This window comes from Adiantum capillus-veneris, chromosome 30 (genome assembly GCF_014529385.1).
Source record: "Adiantum capillus-veneris isolate H3 chromosome 30, ASM1452938v2, whole genome shotgun sequence".
NCBI classification, from domain to species: domain Eukaryota; kingdom Viridiplantae; phylum Streptophyta; class Polypodiopsida; order Polypodiales; family Pteridaceae; genus Adiantum; species Adiantum capillus-veneris.
Genome location: NC_140960.1, coordinates 111,383,718 through 111,404,665, shown reverse-complemented (window position 1 = coordinate 111,404,665; position 20,948 = coordinate 111,383,718).

Sequence of the window (20,948 nt, the reverse complement as noted above, 5' to 3'; positions counted from 1 at the left end):
TTCTTCTGGATGCTTTTTTGTGATGGAAACTTTGGTTGATAGACTTTTTGCTTTGGTTTCCATTGCATCGTTGATGGTGTGGCTCTTGATGTAGAGGCTTCGTGGGAAATTTGATAGAATCTCGTTGAAGGTAAAGTCGTCTGGCGAGGTTGATATACTTCAATGTTTACCTTTGCTTTACCTTTTTCCGCGATGGTTGGCGATTTCTTCTCTGCATGGATTTGAGAAGCTTCATGGAGTCTTACCGTTGTTGTTGTTGAAGCTTTTGATTGTTGTCGAAAGAAGATGTTCCTCCAGCTTTCTGTCAGGACCAGACTCTCTTTGATATGATGGGAGTTGATTATGTGGAAAGTATCTTGATACTCCCTGGCACTCAATTTGAGTACAGCTTCTGCCACTCCAAAGCTAGGAATCGGCATTTTTGAACTTGTGTAAATTGTTTCTTCTAGCTCATGGATTGGTGGCTTTCCCATCATGATCCACGTTCCATAAGTCATTAGATTCTTTGTTGCTTCTGGATCTATTGCGGCCGAACATGTAACCTTGAGCCCTGTTTGTCCGCATAAATTGAATTTGATCATCGTAGAGATAGTCCATCTTCTTCCTTGTCCCTGTTCTCCTTTTGATCTTGCGTTTGTTGAAGATTTTCCGTTGAACTTGGAAGCTTTTCTCCTTCTTCTACTTTCATTTGTACTTTTTCTGGAGTCGGCTTCTTTGAAACAGATTTTGTTGTTTCTTCAGGTATGTCAATAATGACATATTCTTGTGGTTGCTCTGCTTCCTTCGTTTTCAATTTTGCCTCATGCTCCAGGATGTAGCTATCTGTCTCACTTTTTCTGCTTTCACACTCGCAAACTTCATTAGCTTCCTTCAACACTTTCAACATAAAACATGAAACTAGGTCGTAGCCTTCTTCATTACAAAATTTGGTTGGAGTTAGCTCATTTACACACACATCCAAGGTTGCCAATATTTGAGTCCATCCAAATGGCTCAACTAATTACTCTGGAAAGGGTTCCGATATGTAAGCTTCATCGTCCATTGATCTTTCTAGAATGCAATCCTCCTTCACTGAGCTTCCACACTTCGAAGCACCACACATCCAAAGTTCTTGTTTAGTTTGTAGCCATGCAGGTATCTCTTTCCCATTGACTATAATAGAGTCAATTTCTTCTAAAGGAGTTCTATTCACATCTCTATAGCTATGGTCTTTTATGCTTATTTTTGTGGTGATCTTTTTATGTCTCAAGTAGATATAGTCATAGCCCCAATCTTGAACCATCTTAAGTTGACGCATGAAAGTTCTTCCTAAAATGATATCAAAATTGTTCCCTTTTCCAAAATCTACTATTGCAAATGTATGCTCATATTCAATTCCACAAGAAGTCACAATAATTTGCTCTAAGATACCCAAAGTTTTTTTTGTGTATCCATCTGCAAGTTGCAGCTTCATTCTAGTTTTCCTAAGCGCTGGTCTACCCCATTTTTTTCAAATGTCTTTTGTGGCTATGGCTACTCGAGCCCCACTATCAAGTATAGCCAGTGTTTTAACTCCTTTGTATTCCACAGTTTCCTTCTTCTCCTTCACAATATTCCCCCACCTTGTTTATTGGCACAGGTTTAGCGTTTGCACTTTCTTGTTGAGTTTTGTTTGATTGTTCATTTGAGGGTAGATCTTGAAGAGGTATCTTTAATTCCATCTTCCCCAAATTGTTGCCTACTTCATCCCATACATGTGGTCTAATCTTAAGCAGTTCAGATAGAGTAATGGTGAACTGTATTGGAGCTGACATCAACTCTTGCATACTCTTTGTATCCATCATCTTGGATATGGCTTTCCTCTGAGATGGCACCACTCTAATCTCTGAGTCTGCCTCATGTTCTCCTATGTATGAGGGTAAGGTCTTCAAGGACTCTGGTTTGCTTTCAATTGAAACTTCCGTCCCTGCATCTCCATTTAGAGATTGAATGTCTCCCTGATAGACTTCATACCCTGTATTGACCTCAGTTATGGGTGCAGATTGGAAAGTCACACTTCCATCTTTTGCACTTCTAATTGCTTCCCACAATTCATTTGGCCATGGCTCATCTATCTCTGGGATAGGTGCCATAAATTGTGATCTTGACCTTGAATCATTAGTGGTGTTGACCACTACTTGATCATCTAGTTGAATTTCTAGGTTGTTGGTTTCTTGTGCTGCAGTCTTTGCTTCCACATCCTTTTGTGATTCTAGCTCAATTTTTCTTTGAGTTAATGTTTCAACAACCTTTGCCTTAGGCATTTCAAATCCAACACTTTTTGGTTTTGTTTCTGGAGGTGGAATTGGTGCTTCAGGCTCCATCATTGCCTTGCAGTTTTTACCAATTCCTTACACATTTTCAACCTCTTAGTCTCTACCTCAGCATGAGGATATTTCATCCCTCGTTGCTCTAGGGTTTGGTTGGGTTTCAATCTAGCCTCATATGCTTCCAGTGCAACATCTAATGGCTCTAGGACTTTGTCTACCAACACAGATCCTCCGGAAGACGCCTTCCTTGGTTTCTTATCGCTCACCACCATTTTGTTTTCCCGTTCTTGTTTTAACTGCTCCTTTGTCTCTTGTAATTCTGTTTGTAGTGTAGTTTGATTTGTAATTTTTTTTGCTTTAATTCTGTCTCTTTTGGCTTTCCAAGATTTTCTCCCAGTCCTCACTGACACACTAGTTGTTTCCCCTCGTTTGGGTTGTTGATCTTTCTCCTCATTAGCTTGGTCCTCAGCATTTTCTTTTGCTTGGGCTCTAGTCACTACCTTCACAGGAATTTTGGGTTCTGCCTCTGATTCACTTGGAGAAGGTACCACTCCCACAACACTCATTGTTGTTTTCCCTTGTTTGTTTGGGTGTTTTGGAAAATTTGGAACAATGTGTGTAATGGCACACTCCAAACAATATCCAATTCTCTCTACACGAGAACAATTCTTGGCCCAATGATTACCTCCACACTTGTAGCATGGTCCATCTTGTTGAGTCACTGGTGGCATAATTGATGGTTGTTTTTGCTTAGCCAGAATGGTCTCTGGTCTACACTCTTGATTGGCTATGAACATCAGAGTGTCCTCATCCAATGAATAGAGTTTTCTCATAGGTTCTTGCCATGGCTTAGGTTGTGATACCTCAGCCCTTTGTGAAGACCTTGATACAACCCTATTTTGAAATAATGGATGATTTGGTAATGGCATTTGTTTTTCTATTTGATGTCCAAATAGTATCCCCCTCGTGTATGTTTGATTATAGTAGCACTCACTCATCTCATGATTGGTCCATTTTTGCTCAATGGCACACCATTTTATTCGTTGTGCTACTTGCGCTCCTAGCTCATCTAGGTTGGTCATTAATTGAGACATAACCACTTGCATTGTGTTGGTTTCACCAGATGCTAAAGGAACATTATCCATAGTGATCTTTGTATCACCAATTCCCTCGCCATAGGCTTTACAATTGTCAACTAGGTATAACACTTCTCTCATGACTTGTTCAAAGGAAGTACATCCTTTTAAGTGCAAATATTTCTTGAGAGTTTCATTTATCAAACCCTCTATGAAGAGAATTGATAATCTTTCATCCTATGGTTACTCGCATTCCGGACATCTCTCTATATATTGTTTGAAGCGTAGCGATGCTTCCTTCACTCTCTCATCTTCTTTTTGCTTGAATGCATAGATTTGGGACACTGTGTTATGCTTGATTCCCCTTTTAGAGAACTCCACAACAAATTCTTGCAACAATTGTTCAATGTTTGAGAAGGCATTTTTGTCCAACGGTTGGAACCAATTCAATGCTATCCCTTCCAAGGTTAAGCCAAATCCCTCATACTGTGTATGAAAATAAAATACTTGTTCGGCACTTAACACTTGTTTGAACAAGGATGCATGTACGTATGGATCCCTTAATCCATCATACTTCTTCTTGACACATTTGGCCAATTTATATGGTCTCATTGGTTCTGGTTTAACCATGTATCTTAGCGTGTTGGAGTCTCTCACAAAGACATCCCTCATTCCTTCTTCTCGTCTTGGAGCAAATCCTGGTGGAATCCCCTTTGAGACATGTTTTGGAAATGTTGATGGATTTGTAATTCTAATTGGTGGTCTTTTGGTTCCACTCAATGAGGTAGGAACTACACTCCCATGAATAGCTATTTTGGATGTTTGAGGTCCATCTGATTCCATAGTTTCAATGTTAGCTTCTTGCAAATCAGTCTCCAAAAACCTTGGTACGCTTACACTCGATTAAAAGTAGTAAGCAAAGATTGGAGTACCCATGTATGTATATCTTTCTAGCTCAATTGGGCTGATAAGTTTGTACTCTCGTCCATACTTATCTACCATTAGAACTTGCACTCCCTGGTCATCTGTGTATGTGAAGGCATAGAGGTTCTTATGGGTGGTCAACTCCCTGACATTGGACTCTACACACCTGTAGAAGATGTATGGATCCCCGTTTGTGAATCTATATAAGCCCTCATGAGTGTAATCTGTAAGCACTCTCTTGGATTCATTGGCTTTGATGAATCTCACGTTGGGTTTGTTGATTAGAGGATACTTCTCCTCTAAGTCTCCAGTAATTTCCACTTTTGCTCTTCCAAACTCCAGCATTTTAGTTGATTGGTTTGGCTTCCAGTGAGCTACATGATCACTTGACAAATATCCATGAGCCCTGCCTTGAGGTTTGGCTTGATATGATTGATAAGCCTCATGGTCTTGTCTCAACCCTCTTGTATAGGTGTTGCAGTATTTCTGGCTGTTTGTGTATGTGGCATAGCTCTAAGTTGAGTGGGAAACCCTAATGATTGATGAGTTGTCATGTTTAAGCCTCACTCAATACTCTCAAGATGGTCCTTGATAAGAACACCTTGGCCTAGTGCACACAATCCCTTTTTGCCCCTGGTCAAGTCTCTAAAAAGTCAGGAATTTGTGACCTTTTTGGTCTCTGGAAATTGGTTCTGCGTACCCTAAAAGTTTGGATTTAGGAAACCTAGTAAAATTCAGCCTGCAAGCTTTCTTCCTAGCTATACCTGACTCAATTTGGAGTTGTCTATCAAAAGTTAGAGCACTTTTGGTGAACTGTACTTGAAACAACACTCAAAACAGTTTCAGGACCAGCACACAGGAACTTTTGGCTTGTATCTTGGCCTCCAGAAGGTATTTTTAGCTCAAACTTGAGATTTGGGATGTACTCAAGTAGGTCTACAAACTTATGAAGTCAGATACCCCCACTATGTAGAGGTACACCGATCGCGATCGTTGACCTTATGTCACATATTTGGAAGATTTTTGCATAGTAGCTAGCCCTTGATGTCTTGATACCAAGTGTCTTTGTATTTTTGAATTTGGAGATGTTTTTACCAATGAAATCCCAGGTGGTTCTGCGGTTATTGGCCTGATTGTGTAAATGGGACTTTTGACTACTTTCTTTTGCTTTTTTGACCTTGCTCCTTTTGGGAAATATGTTGCACTAGATGTCAGCTACCTACTCATAAATTTTCAATCCAAAATGTCACTGGGATACACCGATCGCGATCGTAGTTCTAGCTCCTTTTTGTATGAAATTTTAGGAGTTGGTAGACATGGGTATGATTAGTTTATTCCCAAACCCATTTTGCATTTGGATCACAAAAACTTGAATTTTCTCAAAATTTTGGTATGAAGGATCAGTGATCAATGTTTGCCCCATTTGACAACTGTCTTTTGATTTTTTGACCCTGGTTCTTTTGAGAAAGTTGTTTCTCTAGTCATCAACTACCTACTCACCAAGTCTCAACTCAAAATGTCACTATGGTACACCGATCGCGATCGTACTTTGGAGCCCAAATTGGATGAAACTTGTGGATATCGTAGACAATGATGTGTACAGTCTACTCCCCAAATATTTTTGAATTTGAACAAGAAAAAGTCAAGTTTTTACCAGATCTTGGTCTGCTGCAGTGGTTTCCTGACTGTCTGGTGTTTTTGGCTATTTTGGTGATTTTCGTTTTAATTTTGAAAACTCCTGGTATCTTATATAACCTAGGTGTATGTGTGGGTAAAGTCTGGTCAAAATCTGGCACTGAGGTACACCGATCGTGATCGTAGTTTGGGGCCCAAAGTGGATAAAACTTCACCAGCTTGTTCACTAGGCTATTTTAAGACTACCTGCCAAATCTTTTTGAATTTGGACTCAAAAAAGTCAAGAATTTACCATTTCTTGGTTGGAAGTGCCCGATTTTCCTGAATCTATCAATTTGACTTGATTTTGGTGTTTGTTTTGAGATTTGAAAGCTATCTGGGGTTGTCCTATGTACAGGCTATCCTTCTGTATGGTTTCTTCCCAGTCTTGATGTGTTTTGGTCTTCTGAAAGTCAATTTCTATGCCAGTTTAGCAGTTTTTGACTTGGATCTGTATTCAGTGGTTTTGACCAGTTTTTTGTAGTTTTTTACCCTAGGTCCTTTAGACTTTTATGTTTGTATACACTTGAAGATCTCACAGATGAAATCTGATCAAAATCTGGCACTTAGGTACACCGATCGCGATCGTAGTTTGGAGCCCAAATTAGACCAAATTTGGCATGCTTGTAGACATTGATGTTTTAAGGCTATCCCCCAAGTCTTTTTGCATTTGGATCACCAAAAGTCAAGATTTTACAGTTTCTGGGTCTTGTCAGGCTAGTTTTACCCAAGTGGCCCGATTTCCTTGATTTTTGATGTTTTTGGGTGTGGTTGCTTTAAAAAAACTTGTTTATAATCTAATCTGGAAGGTACATGTCAAATCTTGTACAATTCTGGCACTGAGGTACACCGATCACGGTCGTAGTACAAAGGCCAAATCAGACCAATTTTGGTGTGCTTGTAGACACAGGTGTTTTAAGGCTATTGCCCAAGTCTTTTTGCATTTGGATCACTAAAAGACAAGATTTTACACTTTCTGGGTCTGTCAAGCTGGTTTTGTCCAAGTGGCCCGATTTTCTTGTTTTTTGATGTTTTTGGGCGTGGTTGCTTTAGACAAACTTGTTTAGAATCTTATCAGGAAGGCACATGTCAAATCTTGTACAATTCTGACACTGAGGTACACCGATCGCGATCGTAGTACCAGAGCCAAATTTGATGAAATTTTACAGTCTCTCTTTGATAAGTATTTCCTAGTGTTTGGTGCTATCACTTTGTGATTTGAATCAATTTCAGCTCTGTTTGGTCAGATTTTCTAATTTCAGAGTCTTATGGCCCTTTTGCCAAAGTTATGGTTTTGTGGTGTTTTTGACTCTATCTTTTGCTCCAAATCTGACAGGAATGTGATTTACTTATCCTACTCCTAGGTACAGAAATGAAAGAACATAAGAAAATGAATCAAACAAAACAAACATGATAAAAAACGGATGATGGATCAGTACTCAATAATTACAAAGAAATTTGAAGAGTAAAAATGCTTAAAGCAACCTCACTCACAACTCCTTATATCTCTCAAGAGTAGATCTAGCCAATCCACTGACCCTAAACTCCACTAAGCATTAAACCCCTGTCTAGATGCTTCACTGAAATGTAAATGGAATGGAAATGATCTTTTGGAACAATAAGAAAACTCTGAATACGCACTCGGTCACTCATCACCTAAGATTCATTCCCCGGCAACGGCACAAATGTTTGCGGGTCGCCGCGACGGACGTCCATAGCATAGCTCTCAAGCATCAACATAAAATTATCGATACAGGGGAAGCGACTCGGATGAGGCATGGAAACTCACTAGGGTGTCAATCCTAATGAAGTGAACTCGAAGAGATGCAACTACTAACTCTACAAGCAAATCAAACGCACTAAAGCCAAGTAATCTGCCTATGTCCTTCTACACAACTCTACAGTCATCACGCCCGTTCACCATGCAAATCATATCGGAATCGTACGAAACTTGAAGGGAAGCTACAGGGGACTATCAAGAACATATCCTATCACTGTCACACCATTCTGGGAAGGTACAACGATCGCGATCGTTCGTCCCACAGTACGCAAAAACAGTGTACGAATGATCCTAAAGGGTCGTTTTTGGGTCCCTAAAGCCTCTCCTAAGCTCAAAACAACATAAAATACGCATATAAACACTCAAAACAGCGATTTAAGGCCTAAACGGATGAGTTTGAAACCTTCACCGAATCTTGAATTCTTACACTTGAATGAAAGAGCAGAGTAAGACGAACACAATGCAAGAAACAAAACTGAATTTGGATTATCGTAGCCACAGAAGCGATGATTACAAGTTGGAGCAAAGAGGTAGCTCTTTGTACGTAACGCAGTAGTCCCTTATCTTCGCAAAAAATAATCTCCCTTTCCCACTAACCTTAGTGTATTATATACCTAGGGCTTTCTAAAGTGGCCGGCGACCAACTTTTCATGGACCTTTACATACATCATTGGAAAAATTACATCTTTGACTCAGACTTGACATAGACGATTGTCATTAGGCTTTTACAGGGTTTGATATATTAAACATCGGAAAAATAATGTGACCACATCAACACTTTGGCCGGCTTACCCAACGAGCGCCTTGGCTAGGTGGGCACTTATATGTTGTTATCACCTCCAAACACATGTGCCTTTGGCACCCTACAAGTGTCAATGAATACCCTCCAAGGTTAACCGCTTGATTTTTTCGGCGTTTTGCATCCCGTTTTCACTCGGTTTTTTATGTTTTTTGATGTTTTTTAATATCTTTTTACAATCGGTTTTTGGATTAGAGTGTGTGATAGCTAAAAACAAGCGTATCACTCAGAAGGTCGTGATGTGCTTTACAGCACAATGTTCGGTTACATGAAGCTCCGTTGGTCCTTAAAAGAGTCGATTTTTACTTAGACATGGCTAAAATAAGTAATTCTAAAGGGTGATTGAGGCCTGAGCCTGAGTGTAGGCTTGGGCTTGGGCCTGGAGAATATTCCCAATCCCGATCCTACTGATAGCCATTTTTTGGCTCTGCGTAATTGCCATAGTGAGTTACCTCACCCTACCAAAATCACCTAAACATTGTGGCTATTCTTACCTTTTCATTGTACATAGGCGTGTGTGAGTTAGGGGGCTTTTCCCATATCTTCTTAAAACCCTCAGCTAGCTACTCACTGGGCTAGTTGAGCCAAAAAAATAAATAAAATCAAAAAAATAAAATATATTATGGCCCATTTATGTGTATATATTTCATTGTACATAGGGCCTAAATATATGGATTTTTCTTTCATAATTATTTCGGTATTAATTTAAATATTTCTACCTAGGTGTGCGTTATTTTCCTATATATGCTATGTACATTTACTTACCATTACCATAATATTTTTACCTATGTATTCTATAAAAAATCATTTCATGCAAGCTTCTCTTATTTTTGGTGTGAATACACTCCAAGGAAAAACCTCAAAACTACCTTTCACCATCAGTCATTGCCTTTCACTAAATTCCTATTTCCTAGAGGTATTTTTTCTTATCTCTTGTAAATAAATATACTTCAATAAAAACAAATGAGGGTCCCCTCATTTGATTCCTTATATTTTGATATATCTCTTTTTTTCTTTTTATATTTATATATAGCTGACACTATTCTAGATTTCATAAATTGTTTATATATTCTAGCCTGTTTTTTTCCATCATATCCATGTATTATATTTGTGCATGATCGACAACCATGCACATTTTTAAATCCTTAAGAATCAATTAGGTCATGCTCTAATGCAAGGAGGGGCTCACCTTTGGAGCCATATGCAAATTCAACAAAAGGGGGGCCATTGAAGACTTTTTTGTGAAGAAAAACAGGTATTTTGGTGGGATTTTTTGTATCCACCTCCACTCCGAATTTGAACCGGTGGTTAAAAAAAATGTGGACCAAGAACTGAATAATCACCTCAAACATTTTGGTGATTTTTGGAGCAACCACCGGTGAGATAGAAGTTTTTGAGTGGACCCAAGTCTGTCACTTTTCTCACAAGTAGCCCATAGTCTTCTCTCACCTCTTTGCACACTTCTACACACACACACACACACACACACATTCATTCCTCTCAATCCCTCACTCAAACCTGCACCTTTCATGGTTTCTCTCACCTTCTTCACCATTAACCTCCCCTCTTACTTCCATAGCTCTCATATGAGCTATCCATGTACATACACCATCTCTATGCCTCTCTCTATTACTTTCAAAGTACAATTCCATCTTATCCCTTCTCTATATACATAAAATTCAACATGTAAACCATACTTAACCTCTGTAAATTAAGAGATCTCATCAACCGAATTTCCATTTTCATTGCGATAATCAACCTTGGCGGCGGTGGCGTAAAGAAGAGAAGACAAAGAAGAAGATCGATAGTCATTTTGAGAACCTACAGAAGTAAGTCAAAAACTTCTTCAAGTTTCACCATCACAAGGATTACCATCTTACTTCAATCATCCACCTCATTCTACCCATTGTAAATATAACATTAGCTTTCTAGTAATTACTAACACTAACCACTAACATACTAACACAAAATAGTCATTGACCTAACCATAAAAGACACCTCACCTCAAGACATGTGCATAGTAACTCTCTCTCTCTCTCTCTCATTCCTTAAAACTCTACTTTCACGTTATCTACCATCAATAATGCTCTCTTTTGAGCCCACATCCATGACTCAAGCAGATAAAGAAGGCCCGCAATGTTTTGATATTCTGAAAAATCATAATCCTGATTTGTTAGCTTGTAAATTAGAATTTCCAATCATCTTAATGGGGGGTCTTCAACCTATAAATAGGCCCCTCTCCTTCTTGTGAAACAACCTGCAATATCTCACACACCACCCCAACACTCTATGCGTGAGGAGAGACTTAGGCGTAGCAACCACTTTGTGAGCTTCACTCTTGGTGTGAGAGAAGCTTTCAAGCTACACATTGCAAGTGAGAGAGCGTGAGTTCAAAATCTCCAAAACCACTATTGTATATGTTCCTCCATCATCAATAAATTGAGGTTTGGTGCATCAAAGGCGTGATTCGGCATTCAAATCTTCGACCTTCCACTTGTGCGGTACGGTTTAGTGAATTCAAGGTGACTTGTGTATTTTGAGTTTCTATCGTTTGATCTTGTTTTAGAAAGTGTTTTAGTGTGTGTTTTCATTGCCAATTTTGTGTCCATTTTAAGAGGGTATTGTGGTGAGAGGTCTCCCACACCCTAAGACAGTGTGAGTGTGTTGGCAATGTTTAGCATGCACTAAGCATTGAGTTAGTTCTGTACAAGATCTATGACAGCATCATAACGAACCATCTTCATTTGCAAGTCACAAATAAGGTATTGCGCAAGATCCAATCCTCTCTCTCTTCCCTTTTCTCTAGCTCTCTTTGGTCCATTTTGTGTGTGTCTTGGTGTGAGGTTGCTTGTGTGTGTTTTGTGGCTCATCTTCTTGGTTGTAACAAAATCTTTCTTGCGTCCTAGTTCGCATACCATAACTAGGTGGTGCCCCTATCTTGTTTGGGTTTGGTTGTGGGTTTGTTGTTTTGTTGTGCTTGTGGTTTCTCCAGCCCCAATTGAGCAGCACGGGAGCCTTGAGGGGTGTTTAGAGGTCGCCTCTCTTGTTGCCCTCCCTTGACCGCCTCAATTTTGGTGCCCCCACGGAGGAGGGCTTGTGTATTTTTGTGTAGGATCAACCTTTAGCATAGTCAAGTAGTTTGCATGAATCACAAGAATTTGTATGATCCTTTCATTCCTATTGCAAGGCAAAAGCTACACATAATTGTTAGTACTAAGTTGCAATTTCAACGTGTAATTCGTAGAATTTTAGGTTCTCTTAGGTTGGCTGAGATAAATGCTTCAGTAAATCTTTTATTTTGCCTCTCATTAGGTACAACCTTAGTTTGGATGTCTGTATTTTTGTTTTGTTTTAAGCATTAGGTCATGCATAGACAATTATAATGGCCCAGGAATAGAGTTTTTCCCCTTCCATTTAACGCCACACATTAGAATAAACATTGTAATTAGTAGAAAAATCCATTTTCAACAACGTATGGTGTTCATGTTTGGTGCCCAAAGAGTAGGAGAAATTCTCGCGTCACCAAACCATGTCATCCTGTCTCTTATTGATTATCATAGATCATTTGATGTGAATATTTTTATTTTGTTGTAGAATAGATTGCAATTTAGAAATAATATTAAAAAAGAAAAACAAAAACGTGTTGTCACTTTGGAAACTGATCCAATGGAGTCCCAACGCCAAATGTCTGAATATCCTCTTTTCTTTGGAGAGCCTGGAGAGGATGCAGAATTAATTTTAGCAAATTTCAAGATGTCTTGTCGTATCAAGAGGATAGTAACTGATCAAGAACATGTAGAGATGTTTGAGGTGGTCCTTAGGAAAGATGCTAGCACTTGGTTTGACTCTTTGCCTGAGGAAGTTAAAGGGAATTACACAAAAGTTGTGAATCATTTCAAGAGATACTTCTTTGATCCCCAAAACACTCAAAAGCTATGGCAAGACATTGTTTCTCACAAACAAAAAGACTTAGATGACTACTATATGTATAAACAAGAGTTTCTATGTCTTTGGGCTGTATGGGTGAGAAATGTTGCTAACCCTTGTGATGGTGCAGAGTTCCTAAAGAAGGAGAGGTTCATAGCCGGTCTCTTTCCCACACTCAAGATAAAAGTTGAGGCGGGTGCACCTACTACCTTTGACGCAGCTAAAACTAGGACTGTTGAGAAGTATAGGAAACTCAAGTGTCTCAGAGGAGAGGTTCCAATAGAGGGTCCTAGACCTAAGGGAAAATTGCAAGCATCCACATCCAGAGAGATTCCGGAGGTAACAGTAGAGGTAATTGAAAAGTTAAATGAATCCTTAAGTAACTTGTCAATTCACCTTGCACAAGCTGTATGTCCCAAGGGACAAGCAAAGAAGTCAAAAGAGCGAGAGCCACCACGACCTAGGAGAGTCTTGCAATGTTGGAATTGCAAAGAGTCTGGACATGGGATGCATAATTGTCCTTGGCCCCGTGGGGAGCCAGAGAGACCTAACTTGAATTACCCAGTGATGAATGCAGGTGAAGGAACTAGTCAACAACCACGACCAAATGGACCAAGACCACCTCCACGAGGAGTGGAAGGAGTTCCACCTTTGCCAGACCCAAACGTGCATGTGGTAGAGGTAACAAATTCCAATGAGGTGGACATGGAAGCAAATGGCATTAAGCGTGGCCGTGGAAAAGGTAAGGAGAAAGAAGGAGTCACGTCACAAAGTGACCATGGACGAGAAAAGAAGGCAAAGGAGACAAAGGAAACCAAGAGGACTCGACGTCGTATCAACCTCAAAGACTTCCCTCTTGGACATGGTATGGCTCCACAACTTGTTGGAAGACATGAGAGGTAAGGGTCATGATATCTCATGGCCTCAATTTCTTGCATTATGTCCACAAGTTAGGAGGGATTTAACAAGCGCAGTTAGCACTAGGAGAAAGGTAAAAGAGAGTGTGCATGTTGTAAAAATTGCACAAGCTGAAATGAATGAGGACATTACACTGGTGCTAAACTGTTACATCAAAGGAAGATTGGTTAGGAAAGGTCTAGTGGATGGGGGTGCACAAATTTGCATCATGACAGAGGGACTCATGCAAAGACTAGGCATGCACATCCATGAGACACCTAAAATCAAAGTCAAAATGGCAAACAATAGCAAGGCTAGGTGTGTAGGCATTTGTAAAAATGTCTTTGTAGAGGCCTTTGGCATTAAGAAGGCGGTGGATTTTTATGTTATGTCGACCAAGGGAAGTGGTTATCCATTTACCGAGGAAGACCATGGCTAATGAAAATGCGAGCTTTGCAAGACTGGGAGAGTGGAAAATTAATTTGCAGGAATGACAATCATAAGAAGGTTGTGTTTGACATGAAGGAGAAACGCCAAGAGGAGCTTATGAAGAATCATCTCAAAGTGATACAGAAGAATATTGGACCGATAACACTTCAGAAGAAGAAAGTAGCGGCAGCATTACTGAAGAGGTGTCTTCCATCGAAGTCATGGGGGTAAGGTTTAAGCCAACCAACCAAGAGACCTCTTGTCAAGGTTTGGAGGAGGTAGGTTCCCAAGAGAATCAAAATGTGGAAGATGAAGGAATGTTAGGAGGTATGTTGTCTACAACACTTACAAAGGATGAAAGAGAGGAGTTCCAAGGCGTGTTAAGGAAATTTCCTAAGCTTTTTGCTAAAGACTACACCGACGTGCATGGAGTAGATGATGTTCAACACAAGATTGAGCTAAAGCCAGAGCCAAACCTAAAGCTCAAAAGCTACGAAGGCTAGGAGTCATCAAGGAGCAGGCTTTACTTAAGGAGGTAAGAAAGCTTCTAGCAGTAGGTTTTATCTATCCAGTGGAGAATTCGGAGTGGGTCTCTCCCGTTGTTGTCACTCCCAAGAAGAACGGCAAGTGGAGGGTGTGTGTGGATTACCGCCCACTCAATGAGGCAACCAAAAGGGATCACTTACCCCTCCCATTTCAGAATGAGATACTAAATGAGGTAGCTGGTCATGAGAAGTACACCGTGTGTGATGGCTACTTGGGTTACTTTCAAATAGGTCTCGCACTCGGGGTAGTCACTTATCAAAAGACCCCTATATCACGTGCGTTCAAGAGGTAATTAATAATACCCCAATATACATACTATACTTACACTGTGAGCCTTTTTGAAAAAAACCCCCCTCTGTATGTATACATTTTTATACATTTTGGTCTTTTAATAATCCTCTTCGGTTAACTCACGTGATATTATACACATTCTAAAAAGTGACCGCCCCGGGGTATCGCATTGGAGGATCAATTGAAAACAACCTTCATCACTCCTTGGGGTTGTTATGCTTTCAGAGTCATGCCTTTTGGCTTGACAAATGCTCCTGCAACTTTCCAACGTTTCATGAACATGGTGTTTCAAGCATTCTTTGGAAAGTCAATTAGGGTGTTCATTGATGATTTTTGCATTTATAGTTCAAAATCATTACATCTACAAAGGGTAGAAGAAGGTTTGAATAAGCTCTATGACATGGGAGGTCAACTCAACCCCGACAAGTGCCACATAGGTGAGGATGAAGTGATCTTGCTTGGTCACAAAGTTTCTTACAAAGGCATCGAGGTGGATCCTTCAAAGTCAAAGGCTCTTATTGAGTTACCATCACCCAAGAATCTCAAAGAGGTCATATCATTCATTCAAAAGGTGAAGTATATGTCACGCTTCATTCACTTAGCCTCATAGTTACTTCACCCTTTGCAAAAGTTGACACAACAAGTCGAGTTTGTTTGGTCTGATGAGCTTGAAGAATATTTTTGTAACATCAAAGTCATTCTATCAGAACTACCAACACTTATGCCTTTTTGTTGGGAGTACACATTCTTTGTTAGCTCTAGTGTTGGGAAAGAAACAATTGGTGTTGTTTTGCTACAACAAGATCCCCACAGTACCAGGATGCGACCCATATACTTTGCTAGTAGGGTCATGAATGCTTTGGAGAGAGGCTACACGGAGGCTGAACTCATGATGCTTTCTCTCATGTTTGCGGTAAGGAAGTTTAGATCCTACTTGCTACCAAAACCTTTTGTAATTCTCACTCCAGAAAATTTGTTCCCTTGGGTGTCATCTCAAATGAATCTTAGTACTAGGATCTCAAAGTGGATTATGGAGTTGCAAGAGTGTCAATACTCTTTCAAGGTAGAAGATAGTGTGCATGCACAATTAGCAAGGATTCTCACTTATAGGGTACATGAGAAGGAAATTAAGGTACCTGAAGTAAAGACCCTACCATTTCCACCACCTAAAAGTATTCCTAATGCTTTTACATTGTTCTTTGATGGAGATTTTCGACGAGTCACGGGAAAAGCAGGGGGAGGGCTAGTGTTGCTCAACCCAAGTGGAGAGGTGGTCATGAAAGAGAAGGTCAATCTACCAGGTTCAACTAGCAACAATGAAGCAGAATATGACACACTACTTCATGGTTTAAAGATGTGCATTGGCCAAGGTATACAACGTCTCATGGTAAAGGGGGATGCACTTCTCATTGTGAAGCAGATTTTAGGCATTTGGGCATGCAAAAAAGAAAGTCTAAGGACAAACGTTCATGCCATTTGTAGATTTTTTAATCAGTTTGAAGAAGTGCAACTATTTCATATTCCTAGGAAACAAAATGAAGATGCCAATTTACTTGCACAAAAAGCAGTTACACGTGTTGAGAAAGAATTGCAGGTCATCATGGTGGCAGTAGTTGTCAAGCAACCGAGATACCAGGGGTTGGAGTCATTGGCTCCCATTATTGGCTACATTTTGGAGGGCGAGTTTCCGCAAGACTTCACAAAAGCTCAAAAGATGAGACTCATGAAGAAGGAAAGTTTCTATCTCTTCCTAGAAGGCTCCCTCTATATAAGAAGGAAGGATCAAGTGTGCAGAAGAGTACCAACTATCGAGGAAACTCCAGCCATTCTAAAAGGTTTGCATGAAGAGGCATGTGGTGGTCATTTTGCCCAAGAATTAACTGTGAAGAAGATTTTTCTTGCGGGATATGTTTGGCCAAGCTTGCATGTGGATGTCCAACGTTGGTGTAAAAGCTGTCACAATTGTCAGATAAATAGAAATAGAAGGTTGGTGCATGGCCCAAGGCAAATAGTGCTTGCAAATGGACCCTTTGAAAAGTGGGGCATTGATGCTATGGGTCCTCTGTGTTGGGGTATAAAGCCCAATGTGGTCGCCCAGGTAAGTGGGCAAGCCCCCAGGTATGTACACATATTCTTTTGTTAAAACCTAATAAGAACTCACTATGCTCTACACATTACAGTAGAGCGAGTTCACCATATCGTCGTGCTCTTCTTCTCGCACACTCTCTCGGGTCGCACTTCCGCTCGTACTCCTTCAACTGGTATCAGAGCTCAGATCGAGGCTCGGGGCAGCACTGCAGGAGGCTAGAGTCACCAGCTCAGATTGGAGTGAAATTCGACAGGCGAAGACACGGCCCCAAATCTTGCGGGCGAGCCCGTAAGATGCGGTGTTCTCAGAATTTCATTCTGAGGTCATCTCGGCCACCGTTCGGCTTCGAGAAAGTTTTGCGCAGGCCATTTTTGACCACGTGGTCTCGGCGGGTGCAGATCCGACTCTGCAAATTTGGGTTTTCGGCCTACGACTACAGGTGCTGAGGATATCTGCACTTCCAGAGTGCTGATTTTTGTGGCTTTCTACACATCGAAGGACGGCTCACAGTTCTTGGAGGCGTGTCACATACGACACGGGCGTATCTACACACAGACTGTAGGCGACATCCACTAGTTCATCAGGTAGCTTGTGTTTGCTGCTTGATATTCCAGATTTCATCCTGACATTGGAGGTACTTCCACATGGGATGTATTGTTAGAGATGATGTATGTCTGTTGAGGGTTTGCTGGCTGTGAGTCACGCAGCAAACAACCGCCGCAGCGGTTACAGCATATAGTGGGAAATTTGTGGATGTATGACTTTGTGGGAAGTCTATGTACTGTCAGATTTACTGCAGCCTTTGTTGAGGGTCGAGTGAGGTTTTATTGAGCTGGGGGATTCTCGAATGTTGAGATCCTTTCGGTGATACAGGTCTTGGAGCGATCCCTCGAGCACCCTTAGAAAGGCAGCTAGGATGTATTGACTGTGAGTTAGACAGTTGGGATTGCATCTTTGCTTTACTGCCATTGAGGCATTGTCGCAGTCTATGCTTACAGGACAGTCAGAGACAGTACAGGTGCAGGACAGGTTTACCCACAGCTTACAGTGTTAGAGAGACAGTGGTTTTTGGAGCTGTTTTTTGGTCTGTTTTTAGTACACCAGAGCCATTTTACAAAGGAGACTCTGCCAAAATTTCTGCAGAATCTGAAGCTTTCTTGGTTCATTTGACAGGTTGATATTGGTTCAGAGGTCAGTTTACAGGGGAAACTCTGCCGAATTTTTCCCAGGAAAGTAAACTACGAAGCGTAGCTATGGCTGGATCACAGGACACTGCTCTTTACAATATCAAGAAGCTGGATGGAACCAATTTCCCATTGTGGAAGAAGCAGATTTGGCACGTGTTGGTACAAAAGAAGCAGATAAAACCTATAAAGCTCAAGGGGATAAAACCAGATGATATGGACAAAGATGAATGGAACGAAATGGATGAATTGGCACTTTCTACCATTATGCTGACTTTGGCAGAAAGCGTTTACTTCAATGTAGCAGACGAGATGTCGGCTTATCAAGCATGGATAAAGCTGAGTGATCTTTATGAGAAACAGAGTGCAGCTTCACAGGTATACTGGCTTAAGAAGCTTGTTGACTTGAAGATGAAAGAAGGGACCCCTATGTCCAATCATCTGAATGAATTCAACACTGTCTACAGTCAGTTGTCAGCTCAAGGTGTCAACTTTGATGAACTTGTTAGAGCTATGTTCCTGTCTAGTGTCAGGAGACATCTACTTCTTGAAGAATACAATGGACTCAGCTCTTCTTACAACATCTGATGGAAATGCACTGAGTGACTGGATTATAGACTCAGGGGCATCACTTCATGTGTCTTCAAACAAGGAGTGGTTTACCTCTTAAGTGACCACTAAAGATCATGTTCGGCTAGGCAATGGGCAGACATGTGAGATCTTAGGTGTTGGAGATGTTCAATTGAAGTTTCAGAATGGCTCTTCTTTCACGCTGAAGAATGTGAGACATGTTCCCACAATTACAAAGAGCTTGATCAGCACAGGTTTACTTGATGATGCTGGCTACGTCACCACTTTTGGACAGAACATGTGGAAGATATCCAAGGGTTCTATGACAGTAGCACATGGAGTAAAGTCTGGAGGACTTTACATGATTTATGTATCAAATGTCTCTAAAAATGTAATCAATGTAACCGAGCAGCCGAATGTTTCTTTGTGGCATAGCCGGTTAGGACATATGTCCAAGAAGGGAATGGAAATCTTGTCTCGTTATGGTTATTTGCCTGGCTTTTCATTTAATGATTTTGAATTCTGTGAACATTGTCTGTATGGTAAGCAAACACAACAGCCACATAAGCATAGAAGCAGTAGAAGAGATACACAGTTGGCACTTGTTCATAGTGATTTGTGTGGACCTATGCCTAACCTATCTCTAGGGGGAGCTTCTTACTTTATGAAATTTATAGATGATTACTCGAGGAAAGTATGGGTTTACTTTCTCAAGCACAAGGATGAAGCGTTTAGCGTTTTCAAAACGTTTGTGACACTTGTGGAGAATCAGAGTGGCAAGAAGCTTAAATGGTTACGCACTGACAATGGTGGAGAGTATGTTTCAAAGGCCTTTCAGGACTTTTGTGAGTCAAAAGGTATAAAACGTGAACTTACTGCTCCTTACAATCCTCCTCAAAATGGTGTTGCTGAGAGGATGAATAGGACCATACAAGAGAAGGTCAGAAGTATGTTGTCTAATGCACATCTGCCAAATGGGTTTTGGGCTAAAGCTGTATCAACAGCTGTTCATCTTGTAAATAGATCTCCTAGCAAGGTTTTGCAGAAGGATTCAGTGCCAGAGATGGTATGGTCAGGCAAAATGCCCTCATACAAGCATCTCAGAGTCTTTGGCTGTGAGGCATATACTCACGTTCCAAAGGAATTTAGGAACAAACTTGAGCCAAAGAGTAGAAAGTGCATCTTTCTAGGCTATGGTAATTCTGGTGAGATGGGGTACAGACTTTGGGATCCCGAATCCAGAAAGGTTGTCCGCAGCAATGATGTTCACTTTAATGAATCCAAATATCATTCTAAACCAGAGAGGGTTGAGGAGATTAGAAGAGTTGTCTTCCAAGAAGATGGACCTGCACGTGCAAGATAAAATGTCAGGGCTCAAGAGGAGAAAGGACAGGATAGATTGGAACCACAGGTTGTGGCTAAGCCTGAGCCACCTATTGTGCGTAGATCTGGACGTGTCACGCGACCTCCTAATAGGTTTGTTCCATCTATGAACTATGTCATGTTGACTGATTGCAATGAGCCTTCATGTTACAAGGAAGCAGTGCAAATGAAGGACTCCGGGAATTGGCAATTGGCCATGCAGTCAGAGATGACAGCTCTGCATAAAAACCAGACATGGAAGCTAGTTAAATTACCACGGGGCAAAAAGGCTCTACCTTGTAAATGGGTTTACAGGTATAAGATCACCGCTCATGAAAGTCAGCCAAAGTCCAAAGCAAGGCTTGTTGCCAAGGGCTTTAAGCAAGAACAAGGCATTGACTTTGACGAAGTCTTCTTTCCAGTGGTCAAGATGACTACATTGAGATGCTTTCTTGCATTGGTTGCCATATTAGATTTGGTGTTGCACCAAATGGATGTCAAGACAACGTTCTTGCATGGTGATTTAGATGTGGAAATTTACATGCAGCAGCCAGAAGGGTTTGTTGAGAAAGGCAAGGAAGATTTGGTATACCAGTTGTTAAAGAGTCTTTATGGCTTAAAACAATCACCGAGGGCATGGTACCATAAGTTCCACAAGTTTATGCTTTCTCAAGGCTACAAAAGTAGTGAGTTCGATCACTGTCTATACACAAAGAAGGCTAAGGATGGCAGTTGGCTGATCCTTATTTTGTATGTGGATGACATGTTGATTGCTGGCAAGCACTTGGAAGAAATTTCAGCTTTGAAGTCAAAGATGGCAAAATCGTTTGACATGAAAGACATGGGTGAGGCAAGTCATATACTTGGTATGCGCATTGAGAGAGACAGATCAAAAAAGTTGATTTGGTTATCTCAAACAGAGTATATTGACAAGGTTTTGCAACGTTTCAATATGGAGAAGGGAAAGGCATTGAGTGTTCCATTGCCACCATATGTGAAACTTAGCAAACAAGATTGTCCTGTGTTTGAGGAAGAACAGGCTGAAATGGATAAGATTCCATATGCGTCTGTAGTGGGTAGTTTGATGTATGCAATGATTGCTACTCGCCCAG